Source organism: Podarcis bocagei (genome assembly GCF_964188305.1).
Source record: "Podarcis bocagei genome assembly, chromosome: 5".
Taxonomy (NCBI): Eukaryota; Metazoa; Chordata; class Lepidosauria; order Squamata; family Lacertidae; genus Podarcis; species Podarcis bocagei.
The window spans coordinates 73622017-73639074 of NC_138129.1; the positions used below are offsets into that span (position 1 = coordinate 73622017).

The 17058-nt window shown below is 44.3% G+C and overlaps 1 long non-coding RNA gene across 3 annotated transcripts in view; it reads left to right on the plus strand.

Moving 5' to 3' along the window:
* Positions 1-917: 917 nt before the first annotated feature.
* Positions 918-17058, plus strand: part of LOC308586927 — a 17329-nt gene continuing 1188 nt past the window's right edge. The window contains exons 1-4 of one of the 3 annotated variants that reach the window (XR_014008133.1): positions 918-1166; positions 2688-2777; positions 5593-5679; positions 10461-10558. This is a non-coding gene — a long non-coding RNA (uncharacterized lncRNA). Of the gene's footprint in view, positions 1167-2586; positions 2806-5592; positions 5680-10460; positions 10794-17058 lie in introns of those variants that run through there. The other 2 variants (XR_014008134.1, XR_014008135.1) reach the window with 2 other exon arrangements.

Below are 17058 nucleotides of genomic sequence, written 5' to 3' on the forward strand. Positions count from 1 at the left end.
GGAGTTGCTAACACTGGCAATGTGCCGCTATTATTATATAATAATAGGTAGGTTCAGAGCATCTTTATAGGCTTGAATCCCAAGTTTGCATAAGAAGAACTCCATCAATGGAATACTTTCACTGGTAGGGGCGTGGAGAGGCCAAGCTCCTTTCCCCTCCACCCTTGTGGTTTCTCAATGCTCCCAATAAATCTGTTCTGAAAGATTGGAGAATAACGTGGGAGGTGGTGTTGGGGGAATCAGTGAAAATTTCCTCTCTTCATACACTCCAACATTTCTCCGATGAAAATAGGGACGTCCTATTCCATAATGATAATTTTACTATTTATAACCCACACATCTTATTAGGTTGCCCCAACTCTGGGCAGCTTCCAACATATATAAAAACATAATGAAACATTAAACATAAAAAACCTTCCCTATGCAGGGTTGCCTTCAGATGTCTTCTAAAGGCTGTATAGTTACTTATCTCCTTGGTTCAGGTGTCGCATAATTCCATACCCTCCAACATTTCTCCAATGAATACAGGGACATCCTAATGAAAAGTGGGACATTCTGGGATCAAATCAGAAACCGGGACAGCTTCTCTAAATCAGGGACATCCCTCGAAAATAGGGACACTTGGATGGTGTGTTCCTTCCCTTTCGCCAGTGGGAGCCTCTGCTGGACTGGAGTCCCCCAATGAACAGAATAGCTATTTGGGCACCCAGCTAATATGTTTCAAAAGTGGCCTTCAGGCAGCTTAGCACCTGCACTTAGCACCTGCAGGGAAACTGGGTCATTTGCCATTCACTCATGCTCCCTCCTGCACACTGACCTTGTGATGTGGGGGTATGTGCGTTCGTGTGACAGAGAGGCAACAAGCCACGCCATCTCTGAATCAAGGTAAAAAATGCAAGCCCAGTGGTGGCAATGGCTGGGATCCAAAGAACCACGTGCACAGCTGGTTCCCATTGTCGGCGATGGAATGCAAAGAGCAAGCTGTTCCGTAGCTGACAACTGGGAAAAGCCATGTCTGAGCTTTTGGTATTCAATTGCTGCATTGTGGCCAATGTCGTTCTATGCATAAAGTCTGGATTTCACCCAAGGAATTAAGGGAGGGGAGCTTTCTTGCTGTAAATGTAGAAAGAACGCAAAACCTGCACAGCAGCAAATACTCCAAGCAGGTACTGGGCCATCGATCATACTTGAATATGGAACTGTCCAATTCTGTGATTATATAAACAAGTGTGGTGCTTTATTACAGAATACCTAAAGACTTTGGGTTATTGTAACACGGCTCCCTCTGAGTTGCTTGACTCATATATATATATATATATATATATATATATATATATATATATATGTGTGTGTGTGTGTGTGTGTGTGTGTGTGTGTGTATAATATCACTTTCTGATCTACCAACCACAGCCTTTCTGAATGAGGCATAGGTAATGAGGCATTTGTGGAAGTGTACATGACACCCTTCAGAATTATAATTCTGGCTTCATCCCTAAAAGGCTCTTTTGAAGACTTGGGAAGAAGAAGAAAATCCTTGCAGATGGACTCCTGTTCATATTTGTTGCTTTAAGGAGAGCATTCGCAGGGGTGTTTAAATGAAATAGATAATACCTTTAATTACATCAAAGCCGAGCTGACTCTGCCCCCCAATTTTCAGTTTAATTGCTATGGCTCAAAAAGGTGTTGAAAATTGGTAGCAGAGTTACTGAAACCTGCTTGGTGGTGGCTTTAATAGGAGGCCAGAATGTTACTCCTTCAGATATCACCTTTTCTCTCGATTAAAATGTTATTTAGGTTGTGCATCAGGCTGCATCTCTTGGGATTCTTGGGAGCTCTCTGTGCAGGGAGTAGAAGAGTAGAATGACAAGAGGAGAAGGGAATGAGACGGGCTCTTTTGAGAACAGCACTTTGGAGTGTGAGTGTGTGTGTGTGTGGGGGGGGGGGTTAGTGCCTGGCTTCTAGTAATTTTCTGTCCACTACACCCAGCACTGAATTCTCAGAAACAATGAGTGTGCCTTCTATAAGGCTAGCAGAAGGAAACTCTCCATGACAATCTGGCTTGGAAGACTGCATTGCTGGTCCAATTTTTCTTGCAGTGCCAGTCATTCTGCACAGCTGCAACTTCTGGAGCATATTCAAGGGTAACCCTGCATAAAGAGCATTGCAGTCATCTAACTGAGAGGTGACTAAAGATTGAGGGGTCACTAGCTAAGCTTTTCTTGGTCCAGAAACAGCCATACCTGGGAAACCAACCAGAGTTGGTGCTCCTGAAGCCATTAGCAGTGGTGGACGTTGGGCTCTCAAAATCTGCCTCTTGTAGCATTCTTGTGGGGGCCCCTACAGCATGGTGCCCAGTTTTGCTGTACCAGCTGTTCCACCCTAATACCACCTCTGCCACCAGGCTTCTAGAGATAATGACGTCTCCAGTAGCATCCCCCAAAGCTATGAGCCTGCTTCTTCGGGGGGAGTGCAACACCACCCAGAACAGGCTGCCTACCAAACTCCTGGCTCCACAAACTGTACTTTGATCTTATCAGGATTCACCTTCAGTTTATTGGCCCTAATGCAGTTCATTGCTGCTTGCAGGCATCTATCCAGCACCTAAATGGCTTCTCCTGATTCAGATGGAATGGGAATGGAGTCGCATGCTATCTGCATACTAATGGCATCATACTCTATATGTCTAGGTGATGGCTTCCAATAGCTTCATATGGAGGTTAAAGAGCATCGGGGACAAGACAGTACCTTGTAGAACCCAACAGCATAAGTGCCATCAGGTAAAGCAGGAGTCTCCATCTGCTAGTCTCTGGGATCAGTTGTTTGCAGAACTATTGTAATACAGTGCCTCAAACTCCCAAACCATAAAAACCAGTGCATGGTCAATGGTACTGAAAGATCTTGAGAAATCAAGGAGAACCAATATAGTGTTACACTCCCCATGCCCATCTCCAAATAGCAGTAATCAGTCAGGGTGACCAAGGCCATTTGTGTGCCAAATCTGAGCCTAAAGCCAGATTGCAATCAAGTCATATCTGTTGGGCAAGTTGAAATGGCAGAGCGCGGCATTGAATTCCTCCCATAATTCTAACAACATGAACCTGGTAGGCCAACTTGTCAGAAGCATTATGCCTTAATCCAAACTATGTTAGTTGCATTCCTGTTGATTTCAATAGAAACTTAAATCACAATGAAGTTCCGTCATTGATTTCAATGGGATCCAAAGTCAACCACCAGTGAGCTATAATCTGAACCTCTGGCCAGTAATGGTAGGACTTGATGGAACCATTTCAGGGGTACCCAGAATAAAAGTAGGGGCATCAGGATGCTGGCAGGAAAGATCAGTGCTGTAGAGTAGATGAGAGCTTCTTGCTGTGCAACATGTACTAAATTTGGTACTGCTTGGAGCATCTATTGGCCCAGTGGACCTCGAGGAGCACTGGTCTGTCTGATGGCACCCGATATCTTTGAGTGCCTCAGTCTAGGGAATGCTCAAGTGGAAGAATATTAGGCTGGCCATGTAAAAAAGAGGAAATGTCTCACCAAGATAACAAAAGAGGGTATAGATTTGCATATGCTAATTTATACGCATAGATGCTAATTTGGACATAGCTTTAAAATAGTATAATGTAAACGGAAATACACTACCTTTCACTGTAGTGCAGCAGGTGTCCTACATGCCTGCTGAGTCTGCTGTCTAGATACTATTTATGGATGGGCAACTTCAAGGCCCCTCTTGCTTTCCTTCCTTAAGGTTTGTTCTCTTTGAATTGGCTGGATAGCTCAGCTGGTTAGAGCGAGGTGCTGATGATGCCTAGGTTGCAGGTTCAATCCCCGTATGGGACAACTGCATATTCCTGCTTTGCAGCGGATTGGACTAGATGATCCTCAGGGTCCCTTCCAAGTCTACAATCCTATGGTTTTATGACTGGACAGCTCTCCAAAAGGGCACATGGTCACCTTGATGAGTGGGCAGGAGAAACACACAGATTGGTGTGTGTGTGTGTGTGTGTGTGTGTGTGTGTGTGTTTAAAGCCAATTGTAGGAACAGAAAGCAAAGCAAAAGGTAGCACACACAGTTTAGAGGTGTGTATTGTTCCTTTAGCCCTATTTCCATCAAGCACCTCTCGATCCAGGCTGTGCTTGATCTCAGATTCTCCTCCTTGCCGAGTAGAATAATTAAAGCAAACGCAATCCATCACTTCTTCGACTAAATATATTTTCATTTGGTTTGCACGTGAGTGTGTATATATCACTCAGCGCATATATATTTAGAATATGTGATACGACATTATGGCAACCGATAAATCCTGCATGCTTACTATATCTGCATTATTTGCTGCAACATTAAGCTCAGTAAGAATTTTTATATGTATCTTGTTCCAGAGCGAAATATATTGAAGAATTGATGCTTGGTTATAAACAAACACATAACTTTCCTGCACAACGTAGTGAAGGTGGCAGCTTGTAGCTTGTGTGGAGATGATTTTTTGTAAACAATTGTAAGCTTTCACGGGGGGGGGGGGGAATAATTTCTAATGTTGTTTTTTTTAAAGGATCCTTTTAGAACGATAAGGAGTGTGAACTGAATGAATGGATCTCTCTCTCTCTCTTCCCCTCTAGTCCTAAGCTGCGATCACACAGCCTCTTACTTGGGAGAACTTGCTTCTAAGTAAACATGCCTAAGATCAGGCTGCTAATGGTTTAATAGCACACACACACACACACACACACACACACACACACACACACACCCCACACACCCCTTGCGCTGTGAATTCAGAGGAAAGGCATCCCAGCTTCATTCCATTTAAGTGGCTTTTTGTGGATTATCTTATTTCATTACTTTCAATAAAGCCATGCCTAGGCTGCCAGTTCAGTATGCTGATGTGGTTCATAGCAGAAGCTCAAGATGTGCTCTTAAATACTCTAAGCTTATGCAAGGCCTTGACATTAGTAGGTTTTAGACATCAGCAGAGTTGGCAGTTCTGAAGAACTGATACGATACCGACGCTTTACAGGTAAAAGCGAGCAGATCCGGTGTGAAATTGAGATAGCAGGAGCAAGACTGGTATACAACTTTTTTTTTATTGATGAAGTTTGGGGAAAAGATATTTTAGGCCAGATGTATTAATCCTGTAATGACTTGAAATATAATCAGTCAGCTACTGCAGGGGGATATGAAGAGGGAGGTGGGGAGGTACAGATTTCAGGTTTTGACTGTTCAAGCTTTCCCAGTTCATTAAAAAGTGAATCAATCAGCCAGACATACGCAGACTTGATATCCAAAGGGCTGGAAATTCTAAATAGGATTCAGACATTATTTAAAAGTTGCAGATGGTCCTTTTTCCACGGCGAGGGTGGTACAACTCGACAACCGCCGATTCCTCCGGGTGATTGTTTTTCACCTTTTTAGAGCTAGTAAAATGTGTTATAAATATGAAAGGAGAGAGAGATTTGGCTGGATATGGAGAATTTAAAAGCTTTGCTGTGGGCCATCGAAAGGTGCTATGTAATATATGTCTAAACAAAATGCACAGCCACAAAAGTTTTGTTTTATGTTTTCTAGAATGTAGATTTTAATTTTTTTTCCAGCAGGCAGAAAGGCAGAAGGCTCTTGCCTACAGGACCTCGTTCTCCCCCATCATCTCTCTCCTCCCTTTTTGCAGGCAGCTGGCAATGGTAATTAACTCATTACTATTAATTTTTGCCAACTCTTGTTGGAGAAGCGATGTTATTTTTCAACTTTATTTACAAAATGGAAATCTCCTGTATCGGGGCTTGGCAAGTTCCGCGCGCCTCTCGTGAAAGGAATGCATGAAAAGGGGCAGAAACCCCTTTTCTTGCACAGTGACATTATCAGCGAGTGAAAGGTGGCGGTGACTGCACCCTCCAGTCCATAGTGGGACTGCCATACTGGAGAAGATGGGTGGCTCTAGACCTCAAAGGGCAAAGGCATACAAGGAACATAGCAGGGATTTAGCCCTCCCATCATGGTGACGGTGGCCGAGAGTTCCTTCTTGCAAGTGCACTGGACTGCATTGGAGATCCTGTAACTGAACTACACATTGCAATGCAATTCGTCAACATGATAGAGGCCACATGGCTCTGCCATGCATCCATGGTAAAGGCAACCTGTAACTTTGTACCTGAGTAGGTGCAAATAAAATCCGACGGCGTCATACTCAGAGCAGGCTAACCGAAATCAGATTGCTGTTTTCATAGTATTATTAGAATTCATAGTATTATTTGCATTATTTTATTTATTTAGGTTTGGGCTCTGCCCTGATCATGTGTACTCCGATTAATAAACTGTTAGATGATGATGATGATGATGATGATGATGATGATGATGATGATAATAATAATAATTATTATTATTATTATTATTATTATTTATACCCTGCCCATCTGGGCGGCTCCCAACAAAATATTAAAAATACAATAAAGCATCAAAAATGAAAGATTTCCCAATACAGGGCTGCCTTCAGATGTCTTCTAAAAGTCAGACAGTTGTTTATTTACTGCCGAGAGGGCCCTCTGCCAATATAAAAATATAATATAAAATATAAGCCAATATAAAAATATAAGCTAAAAAAAATAAAAATCTAAAATTTGATCAGTCTGACCCAGCCTGTTAATGGGGAGGCCAGTTCATAGCCACCAGAATACGCTTGCTACTGAAAAACACAAGTTAAAAAAATATACTGCTAAACTTAAAAAAAACAACTTATATAAGAATACAAAATGTTGACCCGGAGTAAAATATTGCATGTGGAAGAAACCTAGCCTTATGCGCTGGTGAAATTCAAGTGTAGGGAATTTCCAGAGTTGTGGAATAAACAGTGAGGTTGCATCTCTATGTGCTCTGGATGTGGCATGTATGATAGGCTGCTCTTAACTGATTGTAGAAATCCACAATGAGAGGGGGGAAAGAGGTGTTCTGTACAGTAAGGTTTGTATGGTCTAGGATTAAATATGGCGGCTGCTCAACGGGAGAATAAACTGCTTCGGAGATTCATGGAATGAAATGAATGGAAGAGACTCCATCTAGCCATAATGGCACATGAGCTCTCTGAACACATAACAGCCCCCACCCCCCTGACAGGTGAGCCCATGCCATGCAGATCATAAAGTGACATATTGTGGATTGTGGAATGCTTTCCCTAGAGAGGCTTGCCTGGTGCCATCATTACTGGGCAAAAACATTCCTCTTTGACTAACAAATAATCAATGGCCTGTGAAAGTGTGGGGGAATAAAATAGGATGACTATTTTATTATTAGGCTGTCTGTCAGTATGCTTCTAGGGACGCGGGTGGCGCTGTGGTCTAAACCACAGAGCCTAGGACTTGCCGATCAGAAAGTCGGTGGTTCAAATCCCCGTGACGGGGTGAGCTCCCATTGCTCACTCCCTGCTCCTGCCAACCTAGCAGCTCGAAAGCACATCAAAGTGCAAGTAGATAAATAAGTACCACTCCGGCAGGAAGGTAAACAGCGTTTCCATGCGCTGCTCTGGTTTCACCAGAAGCGGCTTATTCATGCTGGCCACATGACCCGGAAGCTGTACGTCGGCCCCCTCGGCCAATAAAGTGAGATGAGCGTCGCAACACCAGAGTCGGTCACGACTAGACCTAATGGTCAGGGGTCCCTTTACCAGTATGCTGCTTATTGTGTTTTTATCACTGATGTTCTGTAATGTGTTTTTAATGTTGGAAGGTGCCCTGGGATCTTCTGATAAAGGGCAGTGTGTAAACTGTATAAATAATAAAAATAACAACAATCAAACAAACGTACACAGAAAAGGAGTGAGTGAAGTGGTACCTATAGAACAAAATAATGCAGCATTAATAATGGGGCGGAGGGGGGGGGAGAGAATTTCCATGATTCTCAGCCCACGCCTGGCTAAGAAGACTGAAACATTTCAACAACTCTCGTCCACCTAGGCTGCTCTGCTACTGGCTGTGCAAGAATTCTGGCTAAGGGATGGTGGCCCATACCTAGAGTGGACACAGGCTGGACGACTTCAGGCTAAAATCTCAGATGCCCTGTGATTTCTATGAAACGAGACAGCACTTTAGCTGGGAAATAACATCCCTTTCAGGACTGCCTGTCGACAATGAAAATCTAAATATTCATCAGTGGCGAAGCGTGGGGGGTGCAGGGGGGGGGGCCCGGCCGTACCGGGCGGAACATCTGGGGGTTAGGGTTAGGAGGCGCAAATCCACGGGTTAGGGGGCGCAAACTACTTGCCTTGCCCCGGGTGCTGACAACCCACGCTACGCCACTGATATTCATCAGCCACATTTAAGCGCTGATAAGGTGCTTCGCAGAATAGCTCTGTGTTCACTCTGAGCCCGAATCGGCCTCCTTTATTCATGCTAAGTACCTCCTTACCATGGGAGTTCAACAGGGGCTTTCTTGCAGAGTAATGTGCTCCTCATGGACTGCAAGTGTGCTCTCATCTGCTCTGATGTGCTTGCTTAAGCCACCCGTACATTTTAAGAGGAACTTTTATTCTCTGAGACAGACGGAATCGCAGCATTATCTTTTCACATTTTCCTTTTCATTGTCTTAAAGACAAATCTTGGGCTAGGATACGCTTTAATCCCCCTTGAAATGCTTTGCTGTATGTTATTTTGGACTAATGAAAGCCTATTTTGAATATACTTATCTGGGCGGGTGAACTTTATGACGAGAGATCAGAGTAATCTACACAAAGGGTACATTAAACTTCTTGCAGAGGCCCTATTTAAATCCACCACAGAGAGAAGCTAAGGCTGAAATTGTATCAGGTTTCATGCTGCTCCTTTCCCTACGTATTACAATGATTTCTCAGCAACAGCATATGAGTTACTGCATCTATGCAGAAAACACAGTAAAGATGTCAAGCCCTATATGCTGAGATTTTATAAAATGTTTCTCGTGATTTTAGCAAGATGTTCAAATTATTGCTCTCTCAGTTTAAGCCCCCACATTAAGGACTGCTTAGGATTTTTGTAATGGAGGCTGCAGCCCTAAACATGTAAGATGCTGTCTTAGACCGAGTCAGGTTAACAGTCCAACTCAACATTGTTTTTGCTGATTGGAAACTGCTCTCCAAAGACTCTAAGAGTCTTTCCCTCCCTGGAGATGCCAGGGACCATTGAACCTGGGGCCATTTGAATGCAAAGCATCTGCCGTGCCACAAACTCTTAGCTTACGCTTACCTGGCAGTAAGTCCCATTAAAGTCAACGCAACCTATTCCTGTGATGGCATATCTAAGATTGCACTGTAAGCCTGAAACTGGGTAGACTGTCTAGATTAGGAATGGCACAACCTGTGTTCCTACAGATGTTGATCTACAACTCCCAGCATGGACAACTGTCAGGGATGATAGAATTTCTAGTCCAATAACATCAGGAGGGCCATAGGTTTCCCATATGAGCCAACCCAGGCTCTTGGGGAAAGAAGAACTGGATAGAATTAGTACTGTATTTTTCGCTCTATAAGACGCACCAGACCACAAGACGCACCTAGTTTTTGGAGGAGGAAAACAAGAAAAAAAAAATTCTGAATCTCAGAAGCCAGAACAGCAAGAGGGATCGCTACGCAGTGAAAGCAGCAATCCCTCTTGCTGTTCTGGCTTCCGGGATAGCTGCGCAGCCTGCATTCGCTCCATAAGATGCACACACATTTCCCCTTACTTTTTAGGAGGGAAAAAGTGAGTCTTATAGAGCAAAAATTACGGTAAGTAAGTAAAGAGACTTGGAAATTTATTTTTGTGTCCCAAGTCATTCTAAATTAGATGGGAGGAAGTAATCATGAAATGCCAAATTACTACGATTTGATTATGCTCGCCAGATAATGGGGCAAATTTGGAATTGAAGAATTGTAGAGCTCAATCCAATCCAAGTAACTTTATTGTACATTGGCCAGTAGTGTTGGAAGGGAACACGAGGAACATCTAGTCCAACCCCCTGCAATGCAGAAATATGCAGCTGTCCCATACAGTGATCGAACTTGCAGTCTTGGCATTATCAGCACCACGGTCTAACCAACTGAGCTATCCTGGCTGACAGTAAAACTGCAACAAACTACCAGCACAATCGCACCATTGACGGCCATGGAATTATTTGGCACATTTCTGTCAAGTAGTAATTTGATAATCTAGGTTTTGATTCAGCTACATGGAACCATGACATGTAATCTCAGTAACTTCATGAAACAATCAGCTTGCTTCAGTTACGGATGCATATGACAACACATGCATAACTGTGCAGGAATCCTGGAAGTGAGCATACTGCTCAGCTATTCTTAGAAAAAAGGCCAATCTGTGGACTAGGAAATCATAGACCAAAGCTCTCGACTTGACCTCTGATTGCCCTGCAGACTCCAAAAACAAATCTCCCTGCTATAAGTAGCAGGTATGAATCATAGATTTTCCAGCAACATCCTATTTGTCTCGTTTCCTTGTTTTTCTAGGTCTGTTAAAACAATCCATCAGGTATAATGAATGTGTGGAGGAAGAAGGAGTGGGATCGTGATGGTGCTGTTTTTGGCCTTCACACAGTCAGACGAAGGTCTGTACAAAGCCTACTCATGTACACCTTGGGCTGATTCTCTTTGTTCAATCATTTTGTCTCTGAGTTTCCTGCTACTTAGCTCCACTACTTCTTAGGGCCCCAAGTGACTCAGTTTCCCACACTTTACTAACTCAGTTTTCTAGTTCTCAGTCTGCCCCAACTTCTCCTGTGTGAGATTTTTTTCCTGGTAGATAAACCGGCCTCCCACATCCATTACAGAGCATTCTATGTAGTCAGTTGCATTTTCCGAGGCATTGAAATTTCGTGAGTATTCCAAGACATCAAATCAGCTCAACCAATCAGGGCCAGAGGCTTCATCATCTCTGCCATCTCAACAAAATCCCTTAGCACAGTAGAATAGATGGCTCCATTAAAACATATCAACAGATGGGATTACATGTAGCTGGAATAATGTGTGGGGTAGGTCAGACCGAAGTCCCTAAGATGCATCCCCAAGCCTGCCATGTTTATCCTATTATACTGGCTGCCGGCTGTTAACTTATTATTTCAAAAGTAGAAACCTCCTAAATAGGACCACAACCCAATTAATGAAAATTCAAAATAATTAGTCCTGTAAGATTTACTTGATAAACAGATAAATTTATGTTTGTTTGTTTGTTTGTTTGTTTGTTTGTTTATTTATTTATTTATTTATTTATTTATTTATGTTATAAACCATGTAATATCACACATCAAAGTGATGAATAATAGAATTGCCGCGATAGAAGGGACCACAAGGGATATCTAGTCTAAGTCCCTGCAACACATGAATCTTTTGTCCAATGTGGGGTCAAACTCATGACCAAGAAATTAAGAGTCTCCTGCTCTACCGACTGAGCAATCTTGGCATGACAGTATTTAAAAATACATCAGAGATACATTTTTTAAAAAAATATATATATACATTTTTATATGTTTTATTTATTTATGTATGAATCAAAATTGAATAAATGTTTGAAATGCAAAGAGAAAGAAGGTACTTTATATTGTATGTGGTGGTCTCACAGTAAGGTTAAAGCTTATTGGGAAACGATATAGAATGAATCGGAAAATATGTTTAAAATCACATGTGTAAAACCCCCCCAGAAGCTTTCCTTCTGGGAATTACAGGGGTGTTTCTGTTGTTGTTGTTTAGTCGTTTAGTTGTGTCCGACTCTTTGTGACCCCATGGACCAGAGCACGCCAGGCACTCCTGTCTTCCACTGCCTCCCGCAGTTTGGTCAAACTCATGCTGGTAGCTTCGAGGACACTGTCCAACCATCTCGTCCTCTGTCGTCCCCTTCTCCTTGTGCCCTCCATCATTACAGGGGTAGAACTACCTAAACAGTATAGAAGTTTATTCATGTATGCGACTACAGCGGCAAGAATGTTATTTGCCCCCAAACGGAAACAACAAGAAGTCCCAACGAAAGAAGACTGGATACAAAAACTCATGGATTATGCAGAAATGGTGAAACTTACCAGAAAAATAAGAAATCAAGACAACAAACTTTTTTTTATATATATGTAAAAGAATGGAAATGGTTTATTGAATATGTACAAATAAATTGTAAACAGATAAGGACATTGGCATGATTATTGTAATAACTTGCAGTTTCATAAGAATGCAAAATTTAAAGTAGATGAATAAAAGAATAAGTTAAGTTAAATTAGAATATGCAGCAAGTGATAAATATAAATTTAAGGAACCGCAGAAAGAGGAGGATGGAGGTCGAGTTTTGAAATGTCAAAATGACTGTAAGACTATTGAAATGTATATAACTGAAAATCACAAAAAATAAAAATACATCAGAGGTAGTCTTAAAATCACAAAGTATAATTAAAAACCCTTCATTGTAGATAATATTGGCTGCAAACGATAAACAGCAATTCATGAGTTCAATCTGGATGTGAATATTTCTGAAGCCAGAAGTATACTTTCCATTTTTGCTTTTGGATTATACACATGCGTACCACAGGAAGCATCTTCTCAGAAGAGACATTCTGTCCTGGGTCAGCAACCGTTTTTCCTATGCCTATTGTGGAAATTGTAAATGTCACAGCTGATGTGCTAGCTCCTGCACTCAGGATCAGGTTATTAGAGAGGCCTAAAAACATAGCATTTTTCTCAGAAAGTATATAATTTCAGCCTCTCTTTTATTGTTGGTGCGTGTTATATATTTAAAATGAAGTTACGAAAGAGCTGAGTTTTCACGCCCTCTTTGCCAAGTTAAACAACTAAACAGTTGGTTGCATAAAAGGATTCAAAGTGACAAGGGAGAGGAATGCTTCGTTACTGGAGAGTTTCTTGTAAAATGAAATACATCCTGGTTGTCTGAAATAAGCATGAACAAGTAAGAGGCATTTATAACAGGAAAGCAAACAAGCAATTCTAAGGCTTGCTGAGCCAGTAAGAGAGGACTTAGGAGGCAAGGTGTACTGATAACATGTCAGGATAACCTCCACACAAATACTTAGGGTAGGTGACAAGCTACAGGTCTAAAATCAGGTACCCTAAAGCATGCCACTCAACTGTCCCGATTTGAGTGGGACACTCCAGAATTACAGAGCCCATCCTGGCTTCTGATTGGATCACCAAATGTCCTGTTTTTTGGTCCAGCACTCCGGTGTGAGTCAGCTGGCTCACGCCAGAGCGCTGGACCAAAAGACGTTGCTTTTTCAGTCTCACTCTCTCGTACAAATTAGCTGGCGCACAGCAGCGCACTGGGCCAAAATATGCTCTTTTTCTTGTTACTGTGTTATTGCGTGAGTCAGCTTGCTCCCACGGGAGCTCAGGACCCAAACCCGAGCATTCCCATTATGACCAGCAGGATGTTGTGGAGGGTATGCCTAAAGTAGCCAGATGCCAACAATGAACATATTGAATTACCAGGGTGGGGATCTTGAGGTTCTCTAGATGTGGTTGGATTATAATAATAATAATAATAATTTTTTATTTATACCCCGCCCTCCCCAGCCAAGGCCGGGCTCAGAGCGGCTTACAAGCAATAATAAAAACAAGATGAGTGATTACAACTTAAAAACAAAAATAAAATACAACATTAAAATAATGGAACATTAAAATATTAAAATGGAGCCTCATTGCAGGAGAAGGAAAAGAAAAAAGAAAAAGGGGGCGGAGGGAATCAAATTGGCTCCAATCCAAAGGCCAGGCGGAACAACTCTGTCTTACAGGCCCTGCGGAAAGAGATCAGATCCTGCAGGGCCCTGGTCTCATGAGACAGAGCGTTCCACCAAGTTGGGGCCAGTGCTGAAAAGGCCCTGGCTCTGGTTGAAGCCAATCTAACTTCCTTAGGGCCTGGGACCACTAGGGTGTTGTTATTTATGGACCTTGAGGCTCTCCGTGGGGCATACCAGGCGAGGCGGTCCCGTAGGTACGAGGGTCCAAGGCCGTGAAGGGCTTTAAAGGTCAAAAGCAGCACCTTAAATCTGACCCTGTACTCCACCGGGAGCCAGTGCAGCTTGAAAAGCACTGGATGAATATGCTCCCATGGCAGAGACCCTGTGAGGAGCCTCGCTGCAGCATTCTGTACCCGCTGGAGTTTCTGGGACAGCTTCAAGGGCAGCCCCGCGTAGAGCGAGTTACAGTAGTCAAGCCTGGAGATGACTGTCGCATGGATCACTGTGGCCAGGTCGGGGCGGGAAAGATAAGGGACCAACTGCTTGATGCGGCGAAGGTGGAAAAATGTCGCCTTGGCTGTTGCTGTGACTTGCGCCTCCATGGAAAGGGAGGCGTCAAGGATTACACCCAAACTCTTAACGGAAGGCAATGGCACTAATTGGGCCCCCGCAAGAGAAGGGAGTTGGTCCCTCATCCCCATGCTATCCCGACCTAGCCATAGGACCTCTGTCTTCGAAGGATTTAGTTTCAATCGGCTCCCACGAAACCATCCAGCCACAGCTTCCAAGCATCTGGTCAGTGTGTAAGGGGCTGAGTTGGTGTGGCCATCCATCAGTAGATAGAGCTGAGTGTCATCAGCATATTGATGACAGCCCAGCCCAAAGCTCCGGATAATCTGGGCAAGAGGGCGCATAAAGATGTTAAAAAGCATTGGGGAGAGAATTGCGCCCTGCGGCACTCCACACACTAAGGAGTGGCGTGATGACATTTCCTTCCCTAGTGCCACCCTCTGTCCCCGACCAGAGATAAAAGAGCACAACCAGTTACGGGCTATGCCCTGTATCCCCACGTCTGCAAGGCGATGGTCCAGAAGATCATGATCGACCATGTCAAAGGCTGCTGACAAATCTAAAAGGATCAGCAGTCCTGACCCTCCTCGATCCAGTTGTCTACGGATATCATCTGTTAGGGCAACCAGAGCCGTCTCCGTCCCAAAACCAGGACGGAAACCGGACTGAAATGGATCTAATGCTGATGTTTCCTCCAGAAACCTACCAAGCTGTTCAGCAACCGCTCTCTCAATTACCTTACCCAGGTATGGAAGATTTGAAACTGGGCGGTAATTGGATAGGTCTAAGGGATCTAATGAAGTTTTCTTTAAGAGTGGACGCACCACTGCTTCCTTCAGTTCCCCTGGGAATGTCCCCGTGTCAAGGGACAAATTGATAATTTCAACCAGGGGGGTCCGCGCAACATCTGGACACTCCCTAATCAGCCAAGACGGGCACGGATCAAGGAGGCAGGTGGTGGGCCTACCAACTTGGAGGAATCTATCCACATCAGTAGGGAGTATCCGATCGAAATGGTCCAACACTGGACCTGAAGTCAGTCGAGGGGCCTCCAGTTCAGTCACTGTATCTAAATTGGCAGGGAGGTCACGGCGGAGCAACAGGACTTTCTCCGCAAAAAAGCTCGCAAATGCCTCACAGCTGTGGGTCGAATTTGTGCTTAAATTTGGTTGTCCTCCTAAGGACGTTATTGACCTAATTATTCTAAAAAGTTGTGCCGGGCGAGAGCTAGCGGATGCAATGGAAGCTGCAAAGTAAGATTTCTTAGCAGCTTTCATAGCCATCTCATAGGCTTTCATAAGCGTCCTATAAGATGTTCTTGAGGCTCCGTCACGAGTCCGTCGCCATACTCGCTCTAGCCGTCTGAGATCCCGCTTCATTTTCCGGAGCTCCTCAGTAAACCAAGGGGCCCGGTTTCGACAGGGTCGCAGAGGGCGCTTAGGCGCGATCTCATCAATGGCTGCCAAGAGCCGGTTATTCCAGTCCTCAACAAGGTCATCTAATGAGTCGCCAGGAGGAGCAGGGTTCCGCAAGGCTTGTCGGAATCTATCAGGATCCATCAGTTTTCGCGGACGAGCCCAAATAGGTTCGCCACCCGAGCCGGGGAGGAGCGGGAAGTCAATCTTGGCTTTTAAAGCATAGTGATCAGACCATGGCACTTTCACAGCGGGGAGCATGATCACATCTATGCCAGCCCCAAAGATCAGATCCAACGTGTGGCCTGCTTGATGAGTGGGGCCCAAAACAAACTGGGAGAGCCCTAGTGTTGCCATGGAAGTCACTAGGTCTAAAGCCTGTGAGGAGGGAGTGGCATCGGCATGGACGTTGAAGTCTCCCAAAACCAGTAGGTTTGGGAACTCCAAGGCCCAGCCCGCCACCACCTCCAGCAGATCTGACAGGGTGGCTGCAGATGTGCTGGGTGGTCGGTACACCAGCCAGACAGCCAAGCTCTCCTTGGTGCCCCACACGAGACCAACACATTCAATGCCGGAGATCGTCGGTGATGGCAGAGCTCTGAAAGAGCAATCCTCCCGGAATAACAATGCTACTCCTCCCCCCCGACCTACAGTCCGCGATTGATGGAGGACAGAGAAACCTGGGGGTGTTATCTCATGTAGGGAGACTACTTCGCCTTCCCGTACCCAGGTCTCCGTCACGCAAGCCAGGTCAATCCCCTGCGAGACAAAAAAGTCACGCATGGTGGCAGTTTTGTTGCCTATGGACCTGGCATTGCACAGCACCAATGACGGAGGTGTGTAATCCTTGTTCTCCCTACCCTCATCCCTTGGGATGGGGCGTAGATTGGAAGGGGTTTGAGGATCACTGCATCTCGAAACCCTTCGCCGATAGAGATATCTAGCCCTACCGCCATTCCTCCCTAGCCCTTCAATTGTGGAAATCCTAGATCCCATACTAGCCTCCCCAATAGATGGGTAACATCCCCTCAATAACAAGTCATCCTTGGGCCAGGACTCCTGGGTCAAAATGGTATGGGAAAGAGGTGGAGGTCTGATAGGGTAAGTATCCCTAGAAGATAAAACCCAACCAACCGCACCCCAAGCGGGGGGGACAGTCCCATGGTGTTTCATTAACTGTCAATCCCCCTCTCCCTCCTGGGTTAATTGGAGGATTGTTGGTTCTATCTGTGGCTGTGGAAGTATTAATGAGGTATGTGTTATAAAATGTGGATCACTGGCCAACAAAGAGCCAGATTCGAATTCGGAAGATCTGTCCATCCTGTCTCGCCAGGAGTACAGTAGAGAAGGCTGATCATTCTGATAAGTTTTTGGAACATTAGGCAAAGGTCC